The 25,199-nt window shown below is 40.0% G+C and overlaps 2 pseudogenes; both read left to right on the top strand.

Moving 5' to 3' along the window:
* Positions 1-24,083: 24,083 nt before the first annotated feature.
* On the top strand, positions 24,084-24,202 carry LOC128661784 (uncharacterized; annotated as a pseudogene).
* Positions 24,203-24,542: 340 nt separating this feature from the next.
* On the top strand, positions 24,543-24,661 carry LOC128661966 (uncharacterized; annotated as a pseudogene).
* Positions 24,662-25,199: the final 538 nt, after the last annotated feature.

Below are 25,199 nucleotides of genomic sequence, written 5' to 3'. Positions count from 1 at the left end.
TGTTCTAAGCTTTTTTCTTTGATTTTTTAAAGCAACTATGCATGCGTAATATCTCCTGAAAGTGGCGATATTCATTGAAACAACTGTATCCATAATTGCCAACATTTAAAAAAAAAAGAAATTCTAGGGACACTTTGCAGCAGAGCAAGTAAGCGGGTTACTGGAGTATTGGCGACCTTCTATTCAACTGCTCCGCCCACTCAGTTCAAAACACACACATTTGAAAGTAATTTTATAATTTATACGTAACCATAGTTTATTATACAGATTACAGCATCAAGCTCTTACACCTACCCAGTCTCTGGAACACATTCTGGGCATATGGTTATTTCTTCAACACAGCATCAAAATTAGGCAGACAAATAATATGTGAACCCATTCAATATTAATAACAATATTCCATTAGGAATTAATTATATTTAAATAATACACTATATATATATCTGTACAGGGAGTGCAGAATTATTAGGCAAGTTGTATTTTTGAGGATTAATTTTATTATTGAACAACAACCATGTTCTCAATGAACCCAAAAAAATCATTAATATCAAAGCTGAATATTTTTGGAAGTAGTTTTTAGTTTGTTTTTAGTTATAGCTATTTTAGGGGGATATCTGTGTGTGCAGGTGACTATTACTGTGCATAATTATTAGGCAACTTAACAAAAAACAAATATATACCCATTTCAATTATTTATTTTTACCAGTGAAACCAATATAACATCTCAACATTCACAAATATACATTTCTGACATTCAAAAACAAAACAAAAACAAATCAGTGACCAATATAGCCACCTTTCTTTGCAAGGACACTCAAAAGCCTGCCATCCATGGATTCTGTCAGTGTTTTGATCTGTTCACCATCAACATTGCGTGCAGCAGCAACCACAGCCTCCCAGACACTGTTCAGAGAGATGTACTGTTTTCCCTCCTTGTAAATCTCACATTTGATGATGGACCACAGGTTCTCAATGGGGTTCAGATCAGGTGAACAAGGAGGCCATGTCATTAGATTTTCTTCTTTTATACCCTTTCTTGCCAGCCACGCTGTGGAGTACTTGGACGCGTGTGATGGAGCATTGTCCTGCATGAAAATCATGTTTTTCTTGAAGGATGCAGACTTCTTCCTGTACCACTGCTTGAAGAAGGTGTCTTCCAGAAACTGGCAGTAGGACTGAGAGTTGAGCTTGACTCCATCCTCAACCCGAAAAGGCCCCACAAGCTCATCTTTGATGATACCAGCCCAAACCAGTACTCCACCTCCACCTTGCTGGCGTCTGAGTCGGACTGCAGCTCTCTGCCCTTTACCAATCCAGCCACGGGCCCATCCATCTGGCCCATCAAGACTCACTCTCATTTCATCAGTCCATAAAACCTTAGAAAAATCAGTCTTGAGATATTTCTTGGCCCAGTCTTGACGTTTCAGCTTGTGTGTCTTGTTCAGTGGTGGTCGTCTTTCAGCCTATCTTACCTTGGCCATGTCTCTGAGTATTGCACACCTTGTGCTTTTGGGCACTCCAGTGATGTTGCAGCTCTGAAATATGGCCAAACTGGTGGCAAGTGGCATCGTGGCAGCTGCACGCTTGACTTTTCTCAGTTCATGGGCAGTTATTTTGCGCCTTGGTTTTTCCACACGCTTCTTGCGACCCTGTTGACTATTTTGAATGAAACGCTTGATTGTTCAATGATCACGCTTCAGAAGCTTTGCAATTTAAGAGTGCTGCATCCCTCTGCAAGATATCTCACTATTTTGACTTTTCTGAGCCTGTCAAGTCCTTCTTTTGACCCATTTTGCCAAAGGAAAGGAAGTTGCCTAATAATTATGCACACCTGATATAGGGTGTTGATGTCATTAGACCACACCCCTTCTCATTACAGAGATGCACATCACCTAATATGCTTAATTGGTAGTAGGCTTTCGAGCCTATATAGCTTGGAGTAAGACAACATGCATAAAGAGGATGATCTGGTCAAAATACTCATTTGCCTAATAATTCTGCACACAGTGTATATATTTATGTGTATATATTTATGTGTGTGTGTATATATATATATATATATATATACATATATGCACACACCAAATGTTGGGCAAAAGAGATTGACAGTGGAAGGCCCTCTAGTGGAGGCCTCGTGGCAACAGCTGCAGGCCTTGCCCCCAACGGCCCTAGTGACCGTTCTCTCCCTGGCCTAGTCTCTTGTGGCAGTCATTGCCCCAGGTAGTACTTTGGCAGGTGGGGATGGTGCGGGGTCGGGCGGTGGCTTTTCGCAGGCCTCTATGCTGCCTAGGCCTCAATCAGCAATTGGCTCCTCCCTTTTGCGTGACGCGACGCACGCAACTTCCCCCTCTGGGTCATCAAGTGGGGAGGAGCGCAGTTGCGTGCGGAGGCGATAAAGATATTGCAGCAGAAGCTGCTCTTTGCCCTGGGGTGCTCCCAGTAAGTTGGTGAGGTTCCGGGTTGAAGAGGGTGCTTCTGGGGGAGGGGTGGTGTTAATGAGGGCCGCAAAGCAATCAGAAGGGCCTCTGTAGTGGGGACACTAACCTGGAATGACGATGTTGGCAATGGAGTGCTGAATGTGGGGAATGAGAGTGCAAACAGGAGAAATAGGGTTGATGGATGCAATCGCAGGCAAATAGTAGCGGATGTTGTGGGATCATATGATGATTCGTCGCAGGGCATAAACCATAGGGCTGACAATTATGAGAGGCCAGATATGCATGGTGCATACGGCTGTGTCAGCTAGCTATGGGATTAGCGTCAATGAGGATATGATTAGATGCACTGTTGCTGCAGCTTTAGTAATGAGTGTGGCTGTGGGTCAAGGGGTGAATATTACTCCCCAAATCTTACATCCCACATCCACAGTCCACCCAGATATGCACATGGTGTCAGCAAGCAGGCAGGAGACCGCTGGAATGCAAGCTGTCTGCGCTACCTTTGGCACCTAGTGGTGAGTACCTTTTGAGCACTAACACACATGCTGAGTTAGGAACATCCTCTATTGAGTCAGATTCTGAAAGTGATGGCGACCTGGGCTTAGTGGCGAAGGGACAAAAGGAAATGTTTAAGATGATCAAAAAATTGGTGGCAGCACAAGATAAGTCAAAGGCTGCGCCACCAGTGGGGAATTAGTTGGTTCCTATGGCACAGCTAGGGGGGTGTTTAACCTGACAAAAGAGCAGCGTTAGCTAGGAAAGTAGCGTCTCATGGGGACACATATCCCTGTTTGGTGCACTCCCTATACGCACATCTAAAGTCTAAGGTGGTGAAAAAGATTCAGGATGGGCTTATGTCAACATCTTTGAACTATCGCCAGATGCTTGTAGGGCTAAGGAAAGGGCAGCAGATGGCACTGGCCCCAAGAAAGTGCAGCGGCCAGAGACTTATGAGGAATGGCAACGGTGCTTCAGGGTGCTTCAGGGTGCTTGCAACGTGCTATTTGGGTAAATGGCAATCGCAGGGGCATAACCTGTTCAAATATGAGGATACCATAGATGATATACATGCTAGGTATAAAGAAGGGACATGGCGTGACATGGCCTTTCGCAGAAAGATGGTGGGCAATCCCCTGCTCCATTTTGGCACACGGGATCTGCACCTGTGGTCAAAGTTGGGGTTGGAGGATGCGACGCCTACAGCCACTGCGATACGCCTGGGCCCAGCACATCCATTGCCCCATCCAAAGCGGAGGGATAAGGAATGTTGGAAGTTCCAGGATAAGCAATGTGACAGGAGAGCGAGTTGTTCCTTTCGCCACATATGCAGATATTGCAGCAGGCCCAGGATTGGATTGCAAAAGGAAGGAACAAGGGTCAGAGAGACCACCGTCTCGGGGGGGGGGGGCCCTGGTGTCAAGGGCACCAACGCCCCTTAAGCCGGCAGCTATGGCACCTTGCCTGGCGCAATACCCTGATGGGGAAACAGCTGGGCTTCTCAGATCAGGGTTAGAAGAGGGTTTTAAAATTCCAATGAATGTCCTAGTAGAGGGGTCCACAATACATAGTAACCTAAAATCGGCTTACGAATTTCCACAAGGGATTACATAGATTGCCTTTGAGGACAGGGGCTGATACATTGTTCCGCTCAGTATATTGGGCCATATACCACCACACTAGTGGTTATATATATATATATATATATATATATATATATATATATATATATATATATATATATATATATATATATATGTGTGTGTGTGTGTTTACAGTATTGTTTTAGTTATTTTGATAGATTTTGGGTTTGTTAGGCGGCAGACTCCCTCCATGGTATCAGTTTTTACTTTTTTTATTTTCCCGTATATAGTCAAATTTTGTTATCTATTGCATCACTTAGACATTTTATTATATAGATATATTTATATAGTATACAGTGTAGGTTTATTACTTTACTATCATAGTATTGTGGGTTTGTCAAAAAAGAAGTTTGGCAAAAGGATGCATCTAGATAGCACTTCACTCTCCCTGTTTTGTTATAATAAGTGTAACATCATTATCTGGAGATGTAATAAGGTGATATATTTAAAATTTAACATTTATTGATTTATATTAAAATCACAGAACACAAACAACATAAAATTTAAAAACACATAGGAATTTTGGACATGTAAAACTTCGGATTATCCAGTGAATAAGGGTAGTTGGTGGATAAAGTTATTCCACAATCAGTTGGATAAAGCTGAGATTATGTAGGTATATAGTGCTATACAGGGAGTGCAGAATTATTAGGCAAATGAGTATTTTGACCACATAATCCTCTTTATGCATGTTGTCTTACTCCAAGCTGTATAGGCTCGAAAGCCTACTACCAATTAAGCATATTAGGTGATGTGCATCTCTGTAATGAGAAGGGGTGTGGTCTAATGACATCAACACCCTATATCAGGTGTGCATAATTATTAGGCAACTTCCTTTCCTTTGGCAAAATGGGTCAAAAGAAGGACTTGACAGGCTCAGAAAAGTAAAAAATAGTGAGATATCTTGCAGAGGGATGCAGCACTCTTTTTTTTTTTATAAATACTTTTTATTGACACAAAAATGGGTACAATTATAGAACAGGAAAAATATCGTATTAGCATCACATAAGCAAAATTATACATATATTCCTCTCTTATTCTCAGAACAGTGTTCGAGGAAAGTAAAGTCAAGTACCCATAATTGAGTTTTCCAAACCCTCACATCCAACCACCTTAACTCTCAATCTGAGGGGACAAAACAGAAACAAGAAAAAAGAAAAGGAGAAAAAAAAAAAAAAAAAAATATTCTCTCCTATCTCTCTCGCCACCCCCCGCCCCTCCCCCATGTTCCCCTCCTCCACCCTCACAATTCGACCACAGTTAGTACCATTCAACAGGAAAAAACCCCTGTAGTATCAAAGTTTCAAAATACTCTGATCTTCGGAGGTTGTTAATAAGGGAAAACTGAATATCTTGTGGATAAGATAAGATAACTTTTAGCCATTTTAAAAAAAAAACTTTAATCTTTTGCATTTGTAAAGCCGAGATACTCAATTGTTCGAAGATTATTTGGGAATATATTGAATTTGTGAAGCATGACAATGAGGGGGCCTTTTTACTTTTCCAGTTCTTTAATATTAGGTTACGCCCCAACATAATCGCTGTGTTAATAAGATTAACATTATCTCTGTTCGTCTCTGAGTTACAAAGAAGGAATATGTGCTTAGATTCAATTTTTATCCTGTTGTCTAGTCTTTTATTAAGCCAGAATTCTATTTTGGTCCAAAACTGCAGGATTTTGGGGCAATTCCAGAAACAGTGTATTATATCTGCCATAGAATAATTACATCTAGAGCACGTATTTAAGGAATTCATATTCCATTTAGACATTTTTTTGGGTGTAAGATAGGCTTTGTTGAGTAGCTTTAAATGCGATTCTTTCCAAGACGTAGAGATAGGAGCACACCTAACCCATTTAAGACTTAGCCTCAATATGTCTGGAGAAATGTCCGGGTCAAGGGTATTCCATTTCTCACAAAGACTATTAACTATTAACTGACCTTGCTTAGCTAACATAATTTTATAGAGTAGGTCGATACTGTGTTTACCTGCTTTATAGCATATTAGATATTTTTCAATTTGACTCCATCGTTCATCTTCAGACTCTGATATTTTGCTTTCTACTATAAAATGTCTAACCTGGAGGTAAGCATAAAAGTTTTTACTTGAAAGAGAGAATTCTTTAGCAATGTCTTCGAATGTTCTCGTCTGGAGATGGTTGTTTAGGCATTGAAAAACATATATTAAGCCTTTTTGCGCCCAGACATTATACACTTCGTAAGATAGACCAGGAATAAATTTTGGATTACCTCGTATTGGGAGAAATGGAGATATTTCAAACTTGAGTTTAAGTAATTTATTTAATTTTTGCCAGGCTTCTATAGTATTCCGTATTACTACCAGATTTTTGATGTCGTATGGCAACTGTGCTGTTGGGCAGTGTAACAGAGCTTTCAATATATATGGGGCGCACAATTGTTCTTCCATACTACAATATGTAAGATGGTTAGCTTCTGCTAACCAATCAAATGCGAAGCGCGCGAGTATGGCTATATTATATTTTTTAATGTCAGGGAGAGATAGACCACCTTCTTCAAACTTGAGTACTAATTTTGTTATAGATAGCATATGTCTCTTATTGTTCCATAAGAAATTGCTACACTCCCTGTTAAATCTTTTTATGTCCTGTTCCTTTATGAATAGTGGTAGATTTTGCATTATGTAAATTAATTGGGGCAATAATATAGTTTTTATAATCATCACCTTAGCCGAAAGGGAGATAGGAAAAGCGATCCATCGTTGTAATTTCTCAGAGGTTTTTTTAAAAAAGGTGGAGTAGTTTAGTTTGTACCATTGGTTAGGGTCAACATGAAATTTTATCCATAGATAATTAATACTCACAGACTCTTGAAAGGGGTGTTCTTGTATACTTTTTTTGGTCTTGCGTAACCATAGGATTTCGGTTTTACTGGTATTAATTTTGTACCCTGAGATAGAACTAAATTTATCAATAATATTTAAAGCCTGTGGTATATTTCTTTTGGTATTTCTAACAAATAATAGCAGATCATCTGCATATAAAGATAATACTAATTTTTCTTGTCCTAGCCTAATACCTTGCAGCTCTTGCCTCAATATAATCGCTAAAGGTTCTATCGCCAGGTTAAACAACAAAGGAGAGAGTGGGCATCCCTGTCTCGTTCCCCTGTATAGAATTAGATTTGGGGTATAACTATTGTTAATTAAAATACTAGACCGTGGGTGGTCATATAAGATTTTAATAAATTGTAGAAAGTGTCCTGAAAAACCAAAAAAATCCAATGCAGTGAATAAATGATCCCAAATCACAGAATCAAATGCTTTTTCGGCATCAATGGTGATTAATGCGAAATCCTGGTTATCTGTTTTCTTATCTGCTGTTTTGTTCCAAAAATGGTCTAACACCAAGGCTACTTTCCGACTGTTTTTAATGGAAGATCTTTGATACATAAAGCCTGTTTGGTCAGAATGAATAATAGGGTCTAGACAAGCTTTCAATCGGTTTGCTACAATATGAGTTAATAACTTATAGTCGACATTGAGAAGTGAGATAGGTCTATACGACTTGGGGTCTAATGGATTTTTCCCTTTTTTCAGGATCAGTGAGATGATAGACTCGGAAAAATATTTAGACATATTAAGACCATTAATATAGTATTGGTTATATAGTAAAACTAAGCTATCTGCTATCTCTGTCCTAAGTATTTTGTACATCTCGGCAGGTATCTGATCTGGACCCGGCGCTTTATTAGCCTTAGCATTATTTATAGCTTCCAAAACTTCCTCTTTCGTTATAGATCTATTAAGAACAGTGACTGACTCTTGCGAGATTTTAGGTAATATAACCTGATGCCAGAAGTTATTCTTATTCTCAGTGTTTATTTCTTTTGCAGCATATAAATTTTGATAGAATTCTAAAAAAACTTTTTTGATTTTAGTCTGATCTGTGACTCTATCTTGCCCATCATTTATTGCTTCTATTATATTGGATTTTGTCCTAGTTTTATCTAGCCTGGATAGGAATTTGGCCGACTTCCCGAAGTGGCCTTTATATTTAGTACTTAGTTTAAGTTCTTCCCATGATACCTTTTTTTTAATAAAAATATCCCTTTCTGCTTTAGCCAGTCTATATTTATCTCTGCATTGTTTAGAGGGGTTAATGATATACCTATCATATGCATTCTGAACTTGTTTGGATACCTGGATTTCTCTTTCTTGTAGCTTCTTTTTTCTTGAGGACATATAGGCCTTAATATGTCCTCTGAGATAAGCCTTCGCGGCTTCCCAAAATATGTCTATTTTCCCCCGGTATTCTATATTTAGAGTTTCATATTCCCTCCATTTATGTTTTAGCCAGTTACCAAATTCTAGATTATCTACTAAGAATTTGGGGAAAAAAAAGTTGTTCCTTTCACTGCTCTGCATTGGTTGTACATAGAGATCTAAGGAAACTATGGCATGGTCTGATATCAAAATATCAAATATCTCTGCCTTGGTTTCTAATTTAAGAATTGACGTCGAGATCAAAAAAAGATCTATTCGTGAAAAGGAACCATGGCTTTTAGAGTCACAGGTGAAGGACCTCGTATCTGGATGCTGCAAACGCCATATATCATGGAGCTTTAGATTTTTACAAACTTGTTTAAAAATTTTGGCTTTCTGTTTGGAAAAGGATGAAGTTTTAGGCGAAAATTTATCTAGCGCATCTGTGGGAATTAAATTCAGATCGCCTGCTAGGATTATATTTTGTCCAAGAAATCTAGTTAGCATAACAACTAGATTGTTCCAAAAACTAGGGTCTGTATTGTTAGGGCCATAGACGTTGCAGAACACCAGTCTGAGGCTATTCACCTGTATCTCCAAAACTGCCCATCTAGCCTGGGGATCCAGGATTGTGTTCAGGATACTATAAGATAGTTTTTTGTTTATTAAGATGGCAACTCCTTTTTTCCTTCTGAGACATGGAGTGGCAATCACCTCCCCAACCCACTTACTTTTAAGCTTAACAATTTCCGCGACTTTTAAGTGTGTTTCTTGTAATAGAACTATATCTGGATTGTATTTACCCAATTGGTTGATTATCATTTTCCTTTTAATTGGAGAGGTGATGCCCCCCACATTCCAAGAAAGACACTTAATATTACCCTTCCTTAATAGGGCTATTTAGCTCTTTAGGGGTGAGAGAAGAAAAACACTGAACGAGAGAAAGGGGGTGGGAGAGAGAGACAGAGAGAGAGAAGAAGAAGAAAAAAAAAAAAAAAAAAAAAAAATCCATACACACATTTAATTACGACAACCAAATAACAAAAAAATTCCAGCTGGAGCAAAACAAGACCTAATAGGTCTTGTAACATAAATCTTAAGTTGATAAACAGCCAATAAATCCTAGCTATGTTAAACAGGTTTCCCCTTTCTAGTAAGTATATTAGCATGATCCTTCTAGAGGTAAATTTCCACCTGTAAATTCTTAACACTTTCAAATGAGAGATAACTTATGTTTTTGAAAGTACGCTTTAGCTTCTTCTAAATTGTCTAGTCTAGCAATGCCCTCCTTCTCTTCTATGACAATTTTAGCAGGGTACAATAGTTTGGCTAAAAAGCCCTCTTGAATCAGCCTAGAACAAAAAGGTGCCATTTCTTTCCTCTTAAAAGCTGTATCTGCCGAGTAATCCTGAAATAATAAGATTTTATTTTCATCAATACACAAATCTCGAGCTTTCCTATATGCTCTGAGAATGTTGATTTTGTCTTGGAAATTCAAGAACATTATCAGAATTGGTCTCTGGGCATTTTTCCCATTACTTCTACTTCTAGGTGGACCCAGTCTGTGGGCTCTTTCTACCATTATCGGCACCTGCACATGTTCTATACCTAAAGCCTGCGGGAGAGTTATTGCTGCAAATTGTAAGAGATTCTTATATTGTTCTGTCTCAGGTAAACCTATTATTTTTAAATTATTCCGCCGGGAGCGGTCTTCTAAATCATCTATCCTAGCAGTCAAAGTCATATTTTTCTTTTCCAGATCTGATATTTTTTGGAAATGGCTGTTACATATATCTTCTACTGTAGATACTCTGTCTTCTACTTCTGTGAGTCTATTGGCAAATACTTTAAGTTCTGATGATAGACTGGATATTTGATTTTTAAGAAATTCAAATTGGGGCATAAAAATGTCACTCAGCTGAGTGATTAGTGGTTGTAGATCTGCTTTTACATTTATACCCTCACTAGTATTGTCCATCATTGCATCTGATGTACGTATCTTCCTATCTTTAGTTTTAGGCAGCATGATCTGTGGAATTGTGGTATGTGTAGTGAGGAATCTTTCCATATATTCCTGGTGTTGTGAGGGGAAAAAAAAAAAAAAAGGAGACTAGCCGAAAAAATATGGGCTAGCAACAAAAAAAAAAATGTGGTTAAGGGAGACGAATCCCTGTGTGAAGTACTAGTGATTCTAGGGGGTGCAAAAAAGAGAGAAAAAAAAAAAAAAGTGAAATATTATAGACTAAGTGAATTTAAATGATCATGCCTAAATCAGCCAGTCTTGCTACAGAGAAAATCGTGTAGGAGGATACTTTATCGCTTTTTGCTTCGGTTTGTGGTCCTTGGTAGCCCACAGACCCTTTAGAACATAAGCCACCTAACCCTACAGAGATTACAGTAGTGAGAAAATAGTAAATATCCGTTTACCAGTTTTATCTCTTAGGGGATATACCCAGGTTTTAGTACATCTGGCCTTATATTTAAACACAATTATCTACAATTTCCAATATACAAGTTACTCCAGTTCGTTACTAAGGCCTATGCTTACGTATATAGTCCCTCTTTATGATTTAGACATTAGATATGCAAATGAGGGAGATATCTAAATACACCCACTTACACCTAAGAGAGGGGAAACAAAAACAGGACAAACAATACAGACAAATACTTTTATCTTGTGAAATCTGCTACTGGATAAGTTGTATGGGTTTTGACTAAGAATCTGGATTTGTTTGTGATATAATAATTTAACAAACTGCTTCTATAAAGGCTCCTAGACTCAGTATCTTCGCTACAACCTATGTAAATTCCTAATATCTCTTGTTGCCTATGTAGGGGTATAAACCAACAACTTAATAGATATACTCAGCTTGTTATCATAGTTTCATACAGTGTTCTAACAAGATTGTAACTATGTATACCAGATTCCCTGGAGCTATAATGTAGTGCTATGATCAGGTAAATGCTGCTCCAAAAAAGAAAAAAAAAAAAAACATAGACAGAATATTACAACAGAGGAGAAAAAAAAAAACCCAGCTGTATATTATCCCAGTGTCTCTTTAGTTCGTGTGTTTTATTAGCACTGTTTTTGTAAGCCTAGGGCAATAATATTGCCAAAATAGATTCCCCAAAAAAAGCAAGATATAGCTTAACACAGGAAAAAAAAAGTACTTGCACGTTAGTAGTCTCAGGAACGGTAGAAGTTGCTCTTGCGTGCACCTAGATGTTATCCAATGACTTAACCAGGTATGCTGAACAATTGTCCCCGCGTGAAAATTCCTGAGTAATGCCGGTTTCCTGACCGGCGATTAAGCCTGCAGCCCAGCACTTAGGTTAAAGGAGAATCTCCTAAACTCCTCTGCCTCAGGGCCAAAAAACCCCCGTTACTTCACCTATGGCCAGCCTTAGATCTTGTTCCCACAGCGGCGTCCGTCTTACAGACCAGCTATTCACAACCTTCAGCCAGTTCTGATGCCGCCTCACTCCTTGCGAAAGGGAACCGCCAATCTTTGGAATAGCGGGGTAGGAAGGCGCCGCTCCTACTCCCGCGGATAACCTTGCTGCTCTATGGGCGTATCCGTCTGTCAGAGTACAATCCGGCACTGCTCTGATCTGGAATTCTACCAGGTGGGTAGGCTGCAGTAGCGAGAATCTCCCCGTCAGACACGGAGCAGTCAGCCCGTCCAGACCAGCGTGCAACGCCAATCACCGCCGTCCGCCTCCACTCCGATCCGTCACTCAGCCAGGTGAGTCAGGGTACAATAACCATAGTTTCTGTGGTAGTGGCAGTATAGTCACCGCAGTCCGCCTCTGCTCTGAACCGCTCCTGCTCCCGCAGGTAACCTTGTATCTGTTAAAGCTCTATAGGCGGATCGGTCTGTTTGGGTGCAAACCGGCTCTGTTTTGGTCCGTAAGTCAGACAGGTGTATCGTGCAGGTGCGTTAAACTGCAATAGCCCAGAGTTTTATGGCGGTAACAGTGTAATCAGTCCGTCTAGACTGTCATATGGTAATAATCGTTGCTCACAGTGTGAGCTACTTTAGCGTCTCTTGAGTTAATTCTTCAGGTGACAAGGGCATTAGTCTCCGCTTTTAGTGTAAAGTGCACTCTATTTCAGCATAGATAGTTGATCACTACAGCTGTGGCTCTAGCGATTGAGCCTTAATCGGCTAAAGGTAGACTTCCAGGTCAAAAACCCCAACACAGGTAGGGTCGTGTCCTAGGGAGTAAATTGCATACCCCAACAACGGACTATGACCGGTGTAAGATCTCCATCGAGCTCCTGCTTGCAACACGCTGCTTTCGCGTGTTCCATCTAGCTCCTCCTCTCAGGAAGTCCCCTGGCAGCCAGATTTTGATCTCCCAAGTGTTCCCCAAAGTGTCCTCCCCTGTGCCTCACTGACCGCTATCGGGATGCAGCACTCTTAAAATTGCAAAGCTTCTGAAGCGTGATCATCGAACAATCAAGCGTTTCATTCAAAATAGTCAACAGGGTCGCAAGAAGCGTGTGGAAAAACCAAGGCGCAAAATAACTGCCCATGAGCTGAGAAAAGTCAAGCGTGCAGCTGCCAAGATGCCACTTGCCACCAGTTTGGCCATATTTCAGAGCTGCAACATCACTGGAGTGCCCAAAAGCACAAGGTATGCAATACTCAGAGACATGGCCAAGGTAAGAAAGACTGAAAGACGACCACCACTGAACAAGACACACAAGCTGAAACGTCAAGACTGGGCCAAGAAATATCTCAAGACTGATTTTTCTAAGGTTTTATGGACTGATGAAATGAGAGTGAGTCTTGATGGGCCAGATGGATGGGCCCGTGGCTGGATTGGTAAAGGGCAGAGAGCTCCAGTCCGACTCAGACGCCAGCAAGGTGGAGGTGGAGTACTGGTTTGGGCTGGTATCATCAAAGATGAGCTTGTGGGGCCTTTTCGGGTTGAGGATGGAGTCAAGCTCAACTCCCAGTCCTACTGCCAGTTTCTGGAAGACACCTTCTTCAAGCAGTGGTACAGGAAGAAGTCTGCATCCTTCAAGAAAAACATGATTTTCATGCAGGACAATGCTCCATCACACGCGTCCAAGTACTCCACAGCGTGGCTGGCAAGAAACGGTATAAAAGAAGAAAATCTAATGACATGGCCTCTTTGTTCACCTGATCTGAACCCCATTGAGAACCTGTGGTCCATCATCAAATGTGAGATTTACAAGGAGGGAAAACAGTACACCTCTCTGAACAGTGTCTGGGAGGCTGTGGTTGCTGCTGCACGCAATGTTGATGGTGAACAGATAAAAACACTGACAGAATCCATGGATGGCAGGCTTTTGAGTGTCCTTGCAAAGAAAGGTGGCTATATTGGCCACTGATTTGTTTTTGTTTTGTTTTTGAATGTCAGAAATGTATATTTGTGAATGTTGAGATGTTATATTAGTTTCACTGGTAAAAATAAATAATTGAAATGGGTATATATTTGTTTTTTGTTAAGTTGCCTAATAATTATGCACAGTAATAGTCACCTGCACACACAGATACCCCCCTAAATAGCTATAACTAAAAACAAACTAAAAACTACTTCCAAAACTATTCAGCTTTGATATTAATGAGTTTTTTGGGTTCATTGAGAACATGGTTGTTGTTCAATAATAAAATTAATCCTCAAAAATACAACTTGCCTAATAATTCTGCACTCCCTGTAATATTACAGCGGGGTATGTATCCAGATAGCGTAGTGTATATACATTAATAAGTCTCACTGTTCACAATTGTTGTAAGGGACAATAGATTGTGTTGGAGCAAATCTATCTTATTACCTGCTGATCAGCTATATAGGTATGGATATTAATATATCAAGATAAACTGATAAATATTGGAAATGGACCATAGATAAATTGGACTATTGGCAGATAAAGGGTTATCGAATTTTGGATTGGCCTATGTAGTGGATATGAATTACACCAGATTGTTCATATTTATAAATATAATTATGTTTATGTTGATAGGTGTATAATTAATAGCTTTGTATCAGCTCTATTAATATTGGTTCGTATTATCATATAGTACAGGGAGTGCAGAATTATTAGGCAAGTTGTATTTTTGAGGATTAATTTTATTATTGAACAACAACCATGTTCTCAATGAACCCAAAAAACTCATTAATATCAAAGCTGAATAGTTTTGGAAGTAGTTTTTAGTTTGTTTTTAGTTATAGCTATTTTAGGGGGTATCTGTGTGTGCAGGTGACTATTACTGTGTATAATTATTAGGCAACTTAGCAAAAAACAAATATATACCCATTTCAATTATTTATTTTTACCAGTGAAACTAATATAACATCTCATCATTCACAAATATACATTTCTGACTTTCCAAAACAAAACAAAAACAAATCAGTGACCAATATAGCCACCTTTCTTTGCAAGGACACTCAAAAGCCTGCCATCCATGGATTCTGTCAGTGTTTTGATCTGTTCACCATCAACATTGCGTGCAGCAGCAACCACAGCCTCCCAGACACTGTTCAGAGAGGTGTACTGTTTTCCCTCCTTGTAAATCTCACATTTGATGATGGACCACAGGTTCTCAATGGGGTTCAGATCAGGTGAACAAGGAGGCCATGTCATTAGATTTTCTTCTTTTATACCGTTTCTTGCCAGCCACGCTGTGGAGTACTTGGACGCGTGTGATGGAGCATTGTCCTGCATGAAAATCATGTTTTTCTTGAAGGATGCAGACTTCTTCCTGTACCACTGCTTGAAGAAGGTGTCTTCCAGAAACTGGCAGTAGGACTGGGAGTTGAGCTTGACTCCATCCTCAACCCGAAAAGGCCCCACAAGCTCATCTTTGATGATACCAGCCCAAACCAGTACTCCACCTCCACCTTGCTGGTGTCTGAGTCGGACTGGAGCTCTCTGCCCTTTACCAATCCAGCCACGGGCCCATCCATCTGGCCCATCAAGACTCACTCTCATTTCATCAGTCCATAAAACCTTAGAAAAATCAGTCTTGAGATATTTCTTGGCCCAGTCTTGACGTTTCAGCTTGTGTGTCTTGTTCAGTGGTGGTCGTCTTTCAGCCTTTCTTACCTTGGCCATGTCTCTGAGTATTGCACACCTTGTGCTTTTGGGCACTCCAGTGATGTTGCAGCTCTGAAATATGGCCAAACTGGTGGCAAGTGGCATCTTGGCAGCTGCACGCTTGACTTTTCTCAGTTCATGGGCAGTTATTTTGCGCCTTGGTTTTTCCACACGCTTCTTGCGACCCTGTTGACTATTTTGAATGAAACGCTTGATTGTTCAATGATCACGCTTCAGAAGCTTTGCAATTTTAAGAGTGCTGCATCCCCCTGCAAGATATCTCACTATTTTTGACTTTTCTGAGCCTGTCAAGTCCTTCTTTTGACCCATTTTGCCAAAGGAAAGGAAGTTGCCTAATAATTATGCACACCTGATATAGGGTGTTGATGTCATTAGACCACACCCCTTCTCATTACAGAGATGCACTTCACCTAATATGCTTAATTGGTAGTAGGCTTTTGAGCCTATACAGCTTGGAGTAAGACAACATGCATAAAGAGGATGATGTGGTCAAAATACTAATTTGCCTAATAATTCTGCACTCCCTGTATTAGGATAGCATTATTGAATTTAATACTTGAATACCTTCTTGAGATTTGAAGGATTAATTCTCAAGTTCAATACTTGTACTCTAGTCCATATATAGAGAGGAGACTATTTAATTATAAATCCAACTCAGATTTAATATCTAATATATTGCTGAATAGATCACAGCAATATTTATAGTGAACTTATAATATTGTGAAATTACATATTAATATGCTATTTCTAATGTTGGCTACTTCCAAACAAAGACCACAATATTTGTAGAACCATTGAGTATTATAAGAATTGACTTGTAACAAGAGCAGCTGACAAGAGATATCAGCCATATAATACTTATTGAGAGACATATCTGAATACCCATCTATGTGGTTTTAAGGAGCAATCCAAAGTACCTACTGAACTAAAAACAAACAAATAGATCTTTTGTTCACATTAACAATTCTGAATAAACTGTGAAATAAGTTAATTGACAAATTTCAAATGTATATTAGCAGTTACTAATTAAATGGGGCAGCTTTTAAAACGGCTCCAAGAGGGCGGCATTATTGAATTATATCCTGAACTATATGTTGCTTACTTTGTAACACCAATTATTGGTGCAGTAGAGATCAATTCTCAAGCTTAGTACTTGTACTCTAGTGCATATATAAAGCGTAGACTATTTAACTACAAATCCAACTCACACTTAACATTATCATTGTGGAATAGATTACAGCAATATTTATGGTGAACTTATAATACTGTGTAATTACTTATTAATATGCTATTTCTAGTATGGGCCACTTCTAAATAAAGATCACACAATAGTTGCAGAACTATTGAGTATTATAAGAGTTGACTTGTAACAAGAGCAGCTGACAAGAGACATCAGCTATACAATATTTATTGAGATATATATCTGAATACCTATTAATGTGGTTTTAAGGAGCAATCCCAAGTACACACTGAACCAAACCAATAAATAGATTCTTTGCTTACATCAACAATTTTGAATAAACTGTGAAACAAGTTACAGCAAATCACTAACGGGAAGGTCCATAATTTTAACTGTTGTTGCACAAACACACAATATTTTCAGGATCAACTCAGAGTTGTAGTAATTAAATGTGTAACATGAGCAGTTGATAAGAGACAATTCTATCACAGTATGGTTTATTGAATTACAAGAATACAACCCCAATAGTACATACATCCTCAGGTTAGAGGAACAGTATAGTATTAAACTACGATAACAATCCTTCAAATCTCAAGAAGGTATTCAAGTATTAAATTCAATAATGCTATCCTAATACTATATGATATTATGAACCAATATTAATAGAGCTGATGCAAAGCTATTAATTTTACACCTATCAACATAAGCATACATAGGCCAATCCAAAATTCGATAACCCTTTATCTGCCAATAGTCCAATTTATCTATGGTCCATTTCCAATATTTATCAGTTTATCTTGATATATTAATATCCATACCTATATAGCTGATCAGCAGGTAATAAGATAGATTTGCTCCAACACAATCTATTGTCCCTTACAACAATTGTGAACAGTGAGACTTATTAATGTATATACACTACGCTATCTGGATACATACCCCGCTGTAATATTATAGCACTCCATACCTACATAATCTCAGCTTTATCCAACTGATTGTGGAATAACTTTATCCACCAACTATCCTTATTCACTGGATAATCCGAAGTTTTACAGGTCCAAAATTCCTATGTGTTTGTACATTTTATGTTGTTTGTGTTCTGTGATTTTAATATAAATCAATAAATGTTAAATTTTAAATATATCACCTTATTACATCTCCAGATAATGATGTTACACTTATTATAACAAAACAGGGAGAGTGAAGTGCTATCTAGATGCATCCTTTTGCCAAACCTCTTTTTTTACAAACCCACAATAGTCTGTACATGCATGAGCACTCCAGCCTATAAAAGGCAATACCTTTCAATAATATAAGCATCTCCCATACCATAAGTGTAGTGCTGTTGCACCTTGCTCTTTTTTCTTACTACCATATTGTTGCATTTACATTCACTTTTTAGGGTTATGTTGTGAATCCTATTACATCTGATATTAGCATAATATCCCCAGTTCCCTATTAGTAATTCTCCACACAATGTTCACACACACTTATCTTTACACAAACCCTTTATTGCACTCTTCAATTATAGCACACACTACACTAATTGTCATAATCAGACAATATATCCTGATATGACTGTATAGTCTATTACTGTATTTGGAATAATTCATTTCAGGTGGATATTGTATATATCACAACTCACTGTTTTATTTTTTTATTGCATTTGGAAACATTTTTGCTCCAATGAGTCATTTGTCACTTTAGGGATTAGACATTAGGAGGCTATTTTAGGTACACAGTCACATACATTTATACTAATATTATAGGTATAGCATTCACCTATAGTTATGTCATACTTAATGTGTAACACGTATTGGCTTATTATGCAGACATCCCAACTCTCCCTGAAGTTCAGGGAGTCTTCCTACCTGCCTGAAATTAGTTTTTGCAGGTTGGGATGTCTGATTATGTGAGCATCCACACTTATGGTTAGGGCAACTTTTATCAGGGCTAATATTTATATTTTGATTGGGTCTTTGTTTTAACTCATTTGTTTTGACCTAAGGTTTTACTCATTACTGACTAGGTGGCCCAAAGACTCAGTGTCTTATGTTTATTGGCTGATGTTTCTGATTCTGTGTCGGAGCGATCTCGACTCCACCCTCATGCAGCATCCTATCCTTTTTGATTGGTCGCTCCTCTACACACCTTTGTGTTTATGAGGGGTTAGCTTGGAGGCTGGATGACAATGGAGTCGGCATTGCTGTGAACACATTTATTGATATATTTAGGAAGTGGGTCTTTTAATGTGTTTAGATACTCGATTGCACTTTACACATATGTGTTTCTTGTTTCTATTTGCTTATGATTTCATTCTTGATATCGTGTCGGAGCGTTTTCGGCTCCACCCTCATACAGCCCCTTCTATCTTTGGATAGGTTGTCCTTCCACACACCCACTTGCTCACGAGGCATTTGGTTTGAGGTCTGATGGCGGTGAAGCCGTTATTGCTTCGGATATGCTCGTTTAGAAAGTAGGTTTTCAATGCGATCAAAAATTTTATCACACTTCACACAGGCATGTTCTTGGTTTTTATTCATTATTTATATATATATACAGCATACACAGATGATACTGTTTAATTATTTAACCTATGAGAGAGTTTGTTACCCTTTATATAGCAAGTGTATTTTAAATGTTTTTATATTAGCCTGAGGAAACAGCTCTTAAGAGGCGTAGTTTTAATAAAGAAACTGTTTTTATTTATACACTTGCTGCTGTGGTGGACTTTGTTTTATCACTGTTTGGGATTTTGGATTGTATCCAGCCCTTTGCCTGTGGAGTTCAGTTAGCTGAGCAGCTGTGAAGTCCCAGTCTGTCTATATTGCACCTGGAGGTGCTCTCTTTCTAGTAAGTGCAATGATACCATATTTTGTTGTCCCTGCCTTTACGTTATTAGGCTATGTTTGTTTGCTCTTTATCTCTATACAGGCATTTTGGGGTCTTTTTCTAAGAAGGTTTGGCCTAACATCACAGTCGGAAACTGGAAACAGGGAGCTGGGCTACTGTGAATCTCCAGCCTGCCTCAATAGCAGTAGCACTATTGGGTGCTTCACACTTGTGAGTAGATTTCTTGTTCCATTATTATTATCACTCGTTTTGGTGGTACTAGGCCCATTGTGGCGCCTCTGTTTTCCTTTTTACAAATCATCACTTGCCAGGATTTGACCGTCCTTTGACAGAGAGCTTCCTTGTTTCAGATTGTATGAACTTTTTTGTATGCTTTTGTGTTTGCTGTATTGATATATAATATATGTTTAAGTAGATAGCGCCACCTATGGGATTATTTGTGCTATAGTGCATTTATCTCATATTTTAAGATTCTGGTGAATGTCCTAGTAGAGGGGTCCACAATACATCGTAACCTAAAATCGGCTTACGAATTTCCACAAGTGGTTAGAGAGAAATTGGGCAAAGAATTGGCACTGGGACGGATAGCGGGGTCATTTGGGGAACGACCGTTCCCAGATCTGGTAGTATCACCTTTGGGGGTAGTGCCCAAAAAGGAGAATGGCAAGTTTAGACTTAAACATCACTTGTCATACCCAAAAAGGGCGTCAGTAAATGACGCCATTGACCCTTCGCTGAGCTCCATACACTATCAGTCCTTTGACGATGCTCTGGCGTTGGTTAGGTCAAAGGACTTGGGAGCGCTGATGGCAAAGCTGGACATAGAATCAGCTTTCAGGCTGCTCCCCCTGCACCCTTCAGCCTTTCATTTGATGGGCATGAAGTTTGAAGGGGCATACTACATGGATAGATGTCTAACCATGGGGTGTTCACTGTCGTGCGCTCTGTTTGAAAGTTTTAGGTAATTTCTACACTGGGTAGTGCAGAAGGCGTCCGGTGGTGGGGCCGTGGCCCACTACCTTGATGATTTCTTACTGGTGGGGAAAGCTGGTTCGGACGAATGTGAGCAATTGATGGAGATCATGCAAGATATGATGGGTAGATTTGGTGTGCCTCTGGCGGGGGACGAAACTCAAGGTCCTTGCACGTATCTTACCTTTCTGGGAATAGAAATTGACATAGTGGCAGCCATCTGACTCCCACAGGACAAGGTGGTCTGTCTGTTACAGGTGGTTTGTTCTTTAGCTGCAGCAGATTGCGTGTCCATCAAGGAACTGCAATCATTGCTGGGGCTCTTAAATTTTGCCGGTAGGGCTATCCCCATGGGGAGGCTATTTAAGCTAAACTAAACTAGGCCGGGAGGTGCTCCCACACATGTCAGCGGGACACAAGAGATGAGAGAGGATGTTAGAGTATGGGAAGAATTTCTAAGGAAATTCAACGGTATATGTTTGTGGAGAGACAATCCCATCTCGAACCAAACACTGCACTTATTCACTGATGCAGCAGGAGGGTTTGGTTACGGGGCATACCTAGAAGGCGCATGGAGTGCCGCCCCCTGGCCACAGAACTGGGTTACCTAAGGCCTGACTAGGAATCTTGCTTTATTTGAGCTCTTCCCGATTATCGTAGCCATAGAATTATGGAGGTATAAGTTAGCCAACAGGGCAGTTATTTTCTGGTCGGATAATATGAGTGTGGTGTACACCATAAATCGTTTATCCGCATCATCGCCAGTGGTGGTCACATACTTGAGACACCTGGTGTTATGTTGCCTTCAGGTTAACATATGCTTCACTGCAAGGCACGTGCCGGGGGTACAAAATGTAGTTGCAGATGCACTGTCTAGGTTCAAGTTAAATCAGTTTAGGCAGGCAGCTCCCAAGGCAGACAGAACAGGCCTAACCTGTCCATCCTTTCTTTGGCAGATGGCAGAGGCTGGGAAGCTATTATCCCCTTAGTTCGGGCATCTCTGGTGCCTAAGACCTGGAAGACTTATGAGAAACACTGGAAGGGATGGGAAAGTTTTGTCAGGCAGAGGGGGTTCTTGGTTCACCAGGCTATGCAGGTACACTTGCTTGAATGGTTGGCATACTTGCGCAAAGAGGGAGTGTCTAAATTAGGGGCACAGGGTAGGCTGTCAGCGGTAGCGTTCCTCAACAAGACACTTAGTATTGCAGACTTCACTGGATCATTTCTGGTCAGACAGATCCTGAAAGAGTGGGGATGGCTGAACCCACGTCCGAAAGATCATAGGAAGCCCATTAAGCTGCTACGTTTACGGGAACTGGTGGGGCGGTTGCAAGTCATATGCTTATCAGCATATGAAGTCTTGTTATTTAGGACAACCTTCTCAATTGCTTTAGCTGGCACCTTGAGGATCGGTGAATTAGTTTTGTCTGCCAAGTACGGTGGGTCAGGGGGGATCAAATTGGATCATGTTAGGCCTTCAGAGGAAGGGCTGTTATTGTTTGTGCCTAGGTCCAAGACGGATCAGGAGGGAATAGGGGAGTGGATTCCCGTGAGCAGACATGAAATCCCAGAGTGTTACCCAGTTAGGAACATGGAGGCATACTGGAAAGTGAGGCCGGCTGGCTCACAGCAGTTGCTCGTCCATAAGGATGGCACTTCATTGTCTGTATTTCAGTTACGCAAGCTCTTCAATAAGGCGGCGGCCGAGTTGGGGCTAGATCCGTCCAAGTTAGCTTGGATATAAAGCAGATGGGGCGCTGGAAGTCAGGGAGATACAAGATCTATATTCGGCCCTTAAAGGGAGAATAAGGGGGATTGTAAAAAAAAAACTAAGTATACAACACATGTTTGAACTGGGTACGTCTCAGAAGTGTTGGTGGGAAAAGAATTTAGTGAGTATGTCTCAGTTTGTTATCCTGTTATTGCAGGCAAGAATTCCCCTCCTGTGCGCGTGTGGATAATAGGGCATTCATTTATACATTAGGCAGCCATCAGGGTGCTTCATTTACCAGAAGGGCAACAGTTAGGATTATCTGCATCCAGAGCTAACATCCGTTGGTTAGGCCACAGGGGTTTATTTTGGGACGAGTTACCAGCTCTTCTCCAGGACGCACACAGGAGATGGGGGCAACCTCACATTATTGTTTTGCATCTAGGGGGAAACGACCTAGGGTCGGTCCTGGCATTAGACCTCATAAGAAAGAGGGTTTCTGATCTTTTCTGGCTGTGTGCTTGGCTCCAAAGTAGTGTGAAAGTGGGGTTGTCCAACGTGGTTGCACGATTGTGTTGGAAATACACAGAGGGCAGCATACAACGTGAGGAAGAAGGTCAACAGGGAGGTGGGAAGAGTGGTCACGGCATTAAGTGGCTTTGTCATAAGGAACGATTCTATAACGACTCACAACAAGGCTCTCTTTCGCCCTGATGGTGTACACCTAGCGGAGTGAATTATCTATGTTAAAAAAAAAAAGTTTCATACATGTTTATGGTTGCTAGTTATTTATATAGAGCTTAGTCAGTTGAGGTGGCGACAAGAGTAAGTAGAATCTTTCCACTTGTGGCGGTCGGTCAGGGCCCTGAGAGCTGGCAGGGAGAGAGAAAAGTGACGTCCTGAGAAGGGGAGGCGACGCCCACTAGGTACCGACCTAGGGGTTACTGCCCCCTACGAATCATAGCCCGAAGACCTCTATGAGTTTACAAGTCTCTCTCTCTGCCATTGAGCGTGAGTAACCCGTGCCATGCTGCAGACACCGAATAGGGGCCCTGGTCGTCTGGCAGTAGGTGTTAAGTTAGTAATTAGATGCCGCCACCCGTTTAACAAACTTGCTACAAGTTCTAATATTATTGATAAAGAGTGATAAAGGAGTTTATATTAATTAACACGACCATGACCGGTCTTTCTCCCAAACATTGTGTTTGTGTGTGTTTATTGGTTAAGTTATGTTTAGATAACATAAGACGTAATAGGAGGTTTATCTCTTACATTTCCAGGGACAAAAAAATTCCAGGGACAGTTCCAGTCCATGGAAATCAGAGACTGTTGGCAACCATGGGTATCTTGACTTTTTGTCATGGGTCAGCAAGTTATTCTGGGCCTGTACTGGCATTATTTATTTATTCATTTGCGGTCAAAATTTTAACCCTGTTTTAGCTCTTACATTGTTTACAGAGCTGTGAATGAAGACATGAGCAAGGTTAATTCACACTGGGTACAAGCACCAACTGTCTACCGCCACACTACTCTGAATGCACCCAATCCTGTCTGATCTCGCAAGTTAAGCAGTGTCAGGTCCGGTCAGTACCTGGATGGTAGACCGTCTGTGAACACAGAGTGTGATAGGATTTTTTCTTTGATTTTTTTAAAGCAACTATGCATGTGTAATATCTCCTGAAAGTGGCGATATTCATTGAAACAACTAAAAAAACATGTCAGTTTGGAATAAAGATAATTATCTTTTGTAAAGACAGACAGGCAGACAGAGAGGCAGGTAACCTTATCCGCATATTTTTTTTTTCATGGGTCAGCGAGCTATTAAGGGCCTGTACTGGAATTATTTATTTATTAATTTGCGGTCAAAATTTTAACCCCGTTTTAGCTCTTTGTTTACAGAGCTTTCAATGAAAGCATGAGCAATCTCAATTCATGCTGGGTACAAGCACCATATGTCTACCACCACACTACTCTGAATGCACCCGTTCCCTTCTGATTTCGGAAGTTAAGCAGTGTCAGGCCCGGTCAGTACCTGGATGGTAGACCGCCTGGGAACACCGGGTGCGTTAGTCTTTTTTCTTTGATTTTTAAAGTAACTATGCATGCATAATATCTCCTGAAAGTGGCGATATTCATTTAAACAACTGTATCTTGCAATTCGTAAAAAAAAATGTCAATTTTGAATAAAGATAATTATCTTTTGTAAAGTCAGGCAGACAGACATATAGGCAGGTGACCTTATCCATGTATACTTTTTGTCATGGGTCAGCGAGTTATTCTGGGCCTGTACTGGTATTATTAATTTATTAATTTGCAGTAAAAATTTTAACCCTGTTTTAGTTCTTCCATTTTTTCCAGAGCTGTGAATGAAGGCATGAGCAAGCTCAATTCACGCTGGGTACAAGCACCAAATGTCTACCGCCACACTATTTTGAATGCACCCGATCCCATCTGATCTTGGAAGTCAATCAGGGTTTGGCTCGTTCAGTACTTGGATGGGAGACCGCCTGGGAACACCGGTTGCAGTAGGCTTTTTTCTTCGATTTTTTAAAGCAGCTATGCAAGCGTAATATCTTCTGAAAGTGGCGATATTCATTGAAACAACTGTCTTTTGCAATTCCTAAAAAAACACGTCAGTTTGGAATAAAGATAATTATCTTTTGTAAAGACCGACAGGCAGGCAAAAAGACAAAGAGGCAGGTAACCTTCTCCGTGTATACTTTTTGTCATGTGTTAGCGAGTTATTCTTACTGGCTCCTAAACTTTAAAACTTTAAAAAATGGGATTATATCATAGTTGGCAACATTTGAAAAAAAAATTCAGGGACACTTTGCAGCTATCAGTTACCTGCATGAACATTTTTACCACACCCCCTGCCCTAAAGTTCCACCCACTTTGCCAAACCCACATAATTAGCATAATTTAGCTCCGCCTATTTATTATGTAGAGACACACAGTACTATAAAGAGGCTCCATATGTCTTAAACACACACATTTAACACTATACAGACGTATGTAGCATTTGCCACACAAACACATAGCACTTTAAATATACACATTTATTTTTTTA

This window comes from Bombina bombina, chromosome 5, assembly GCF_027579735.1.
Source record: "Bombina bombina isolate aBomBom1 chromosome 5, aBomBom1.pri, whole genome shotgun sequence".
Lineage (NCBI taxonomy): Eukaryota > Metazoa > Chordata > Amphibia > Anura > Bombinatoridae > Bombina > Bombina bombina.
This window is presented reverse-complemented; position numbering and strand designations above follow the sequence as displayed.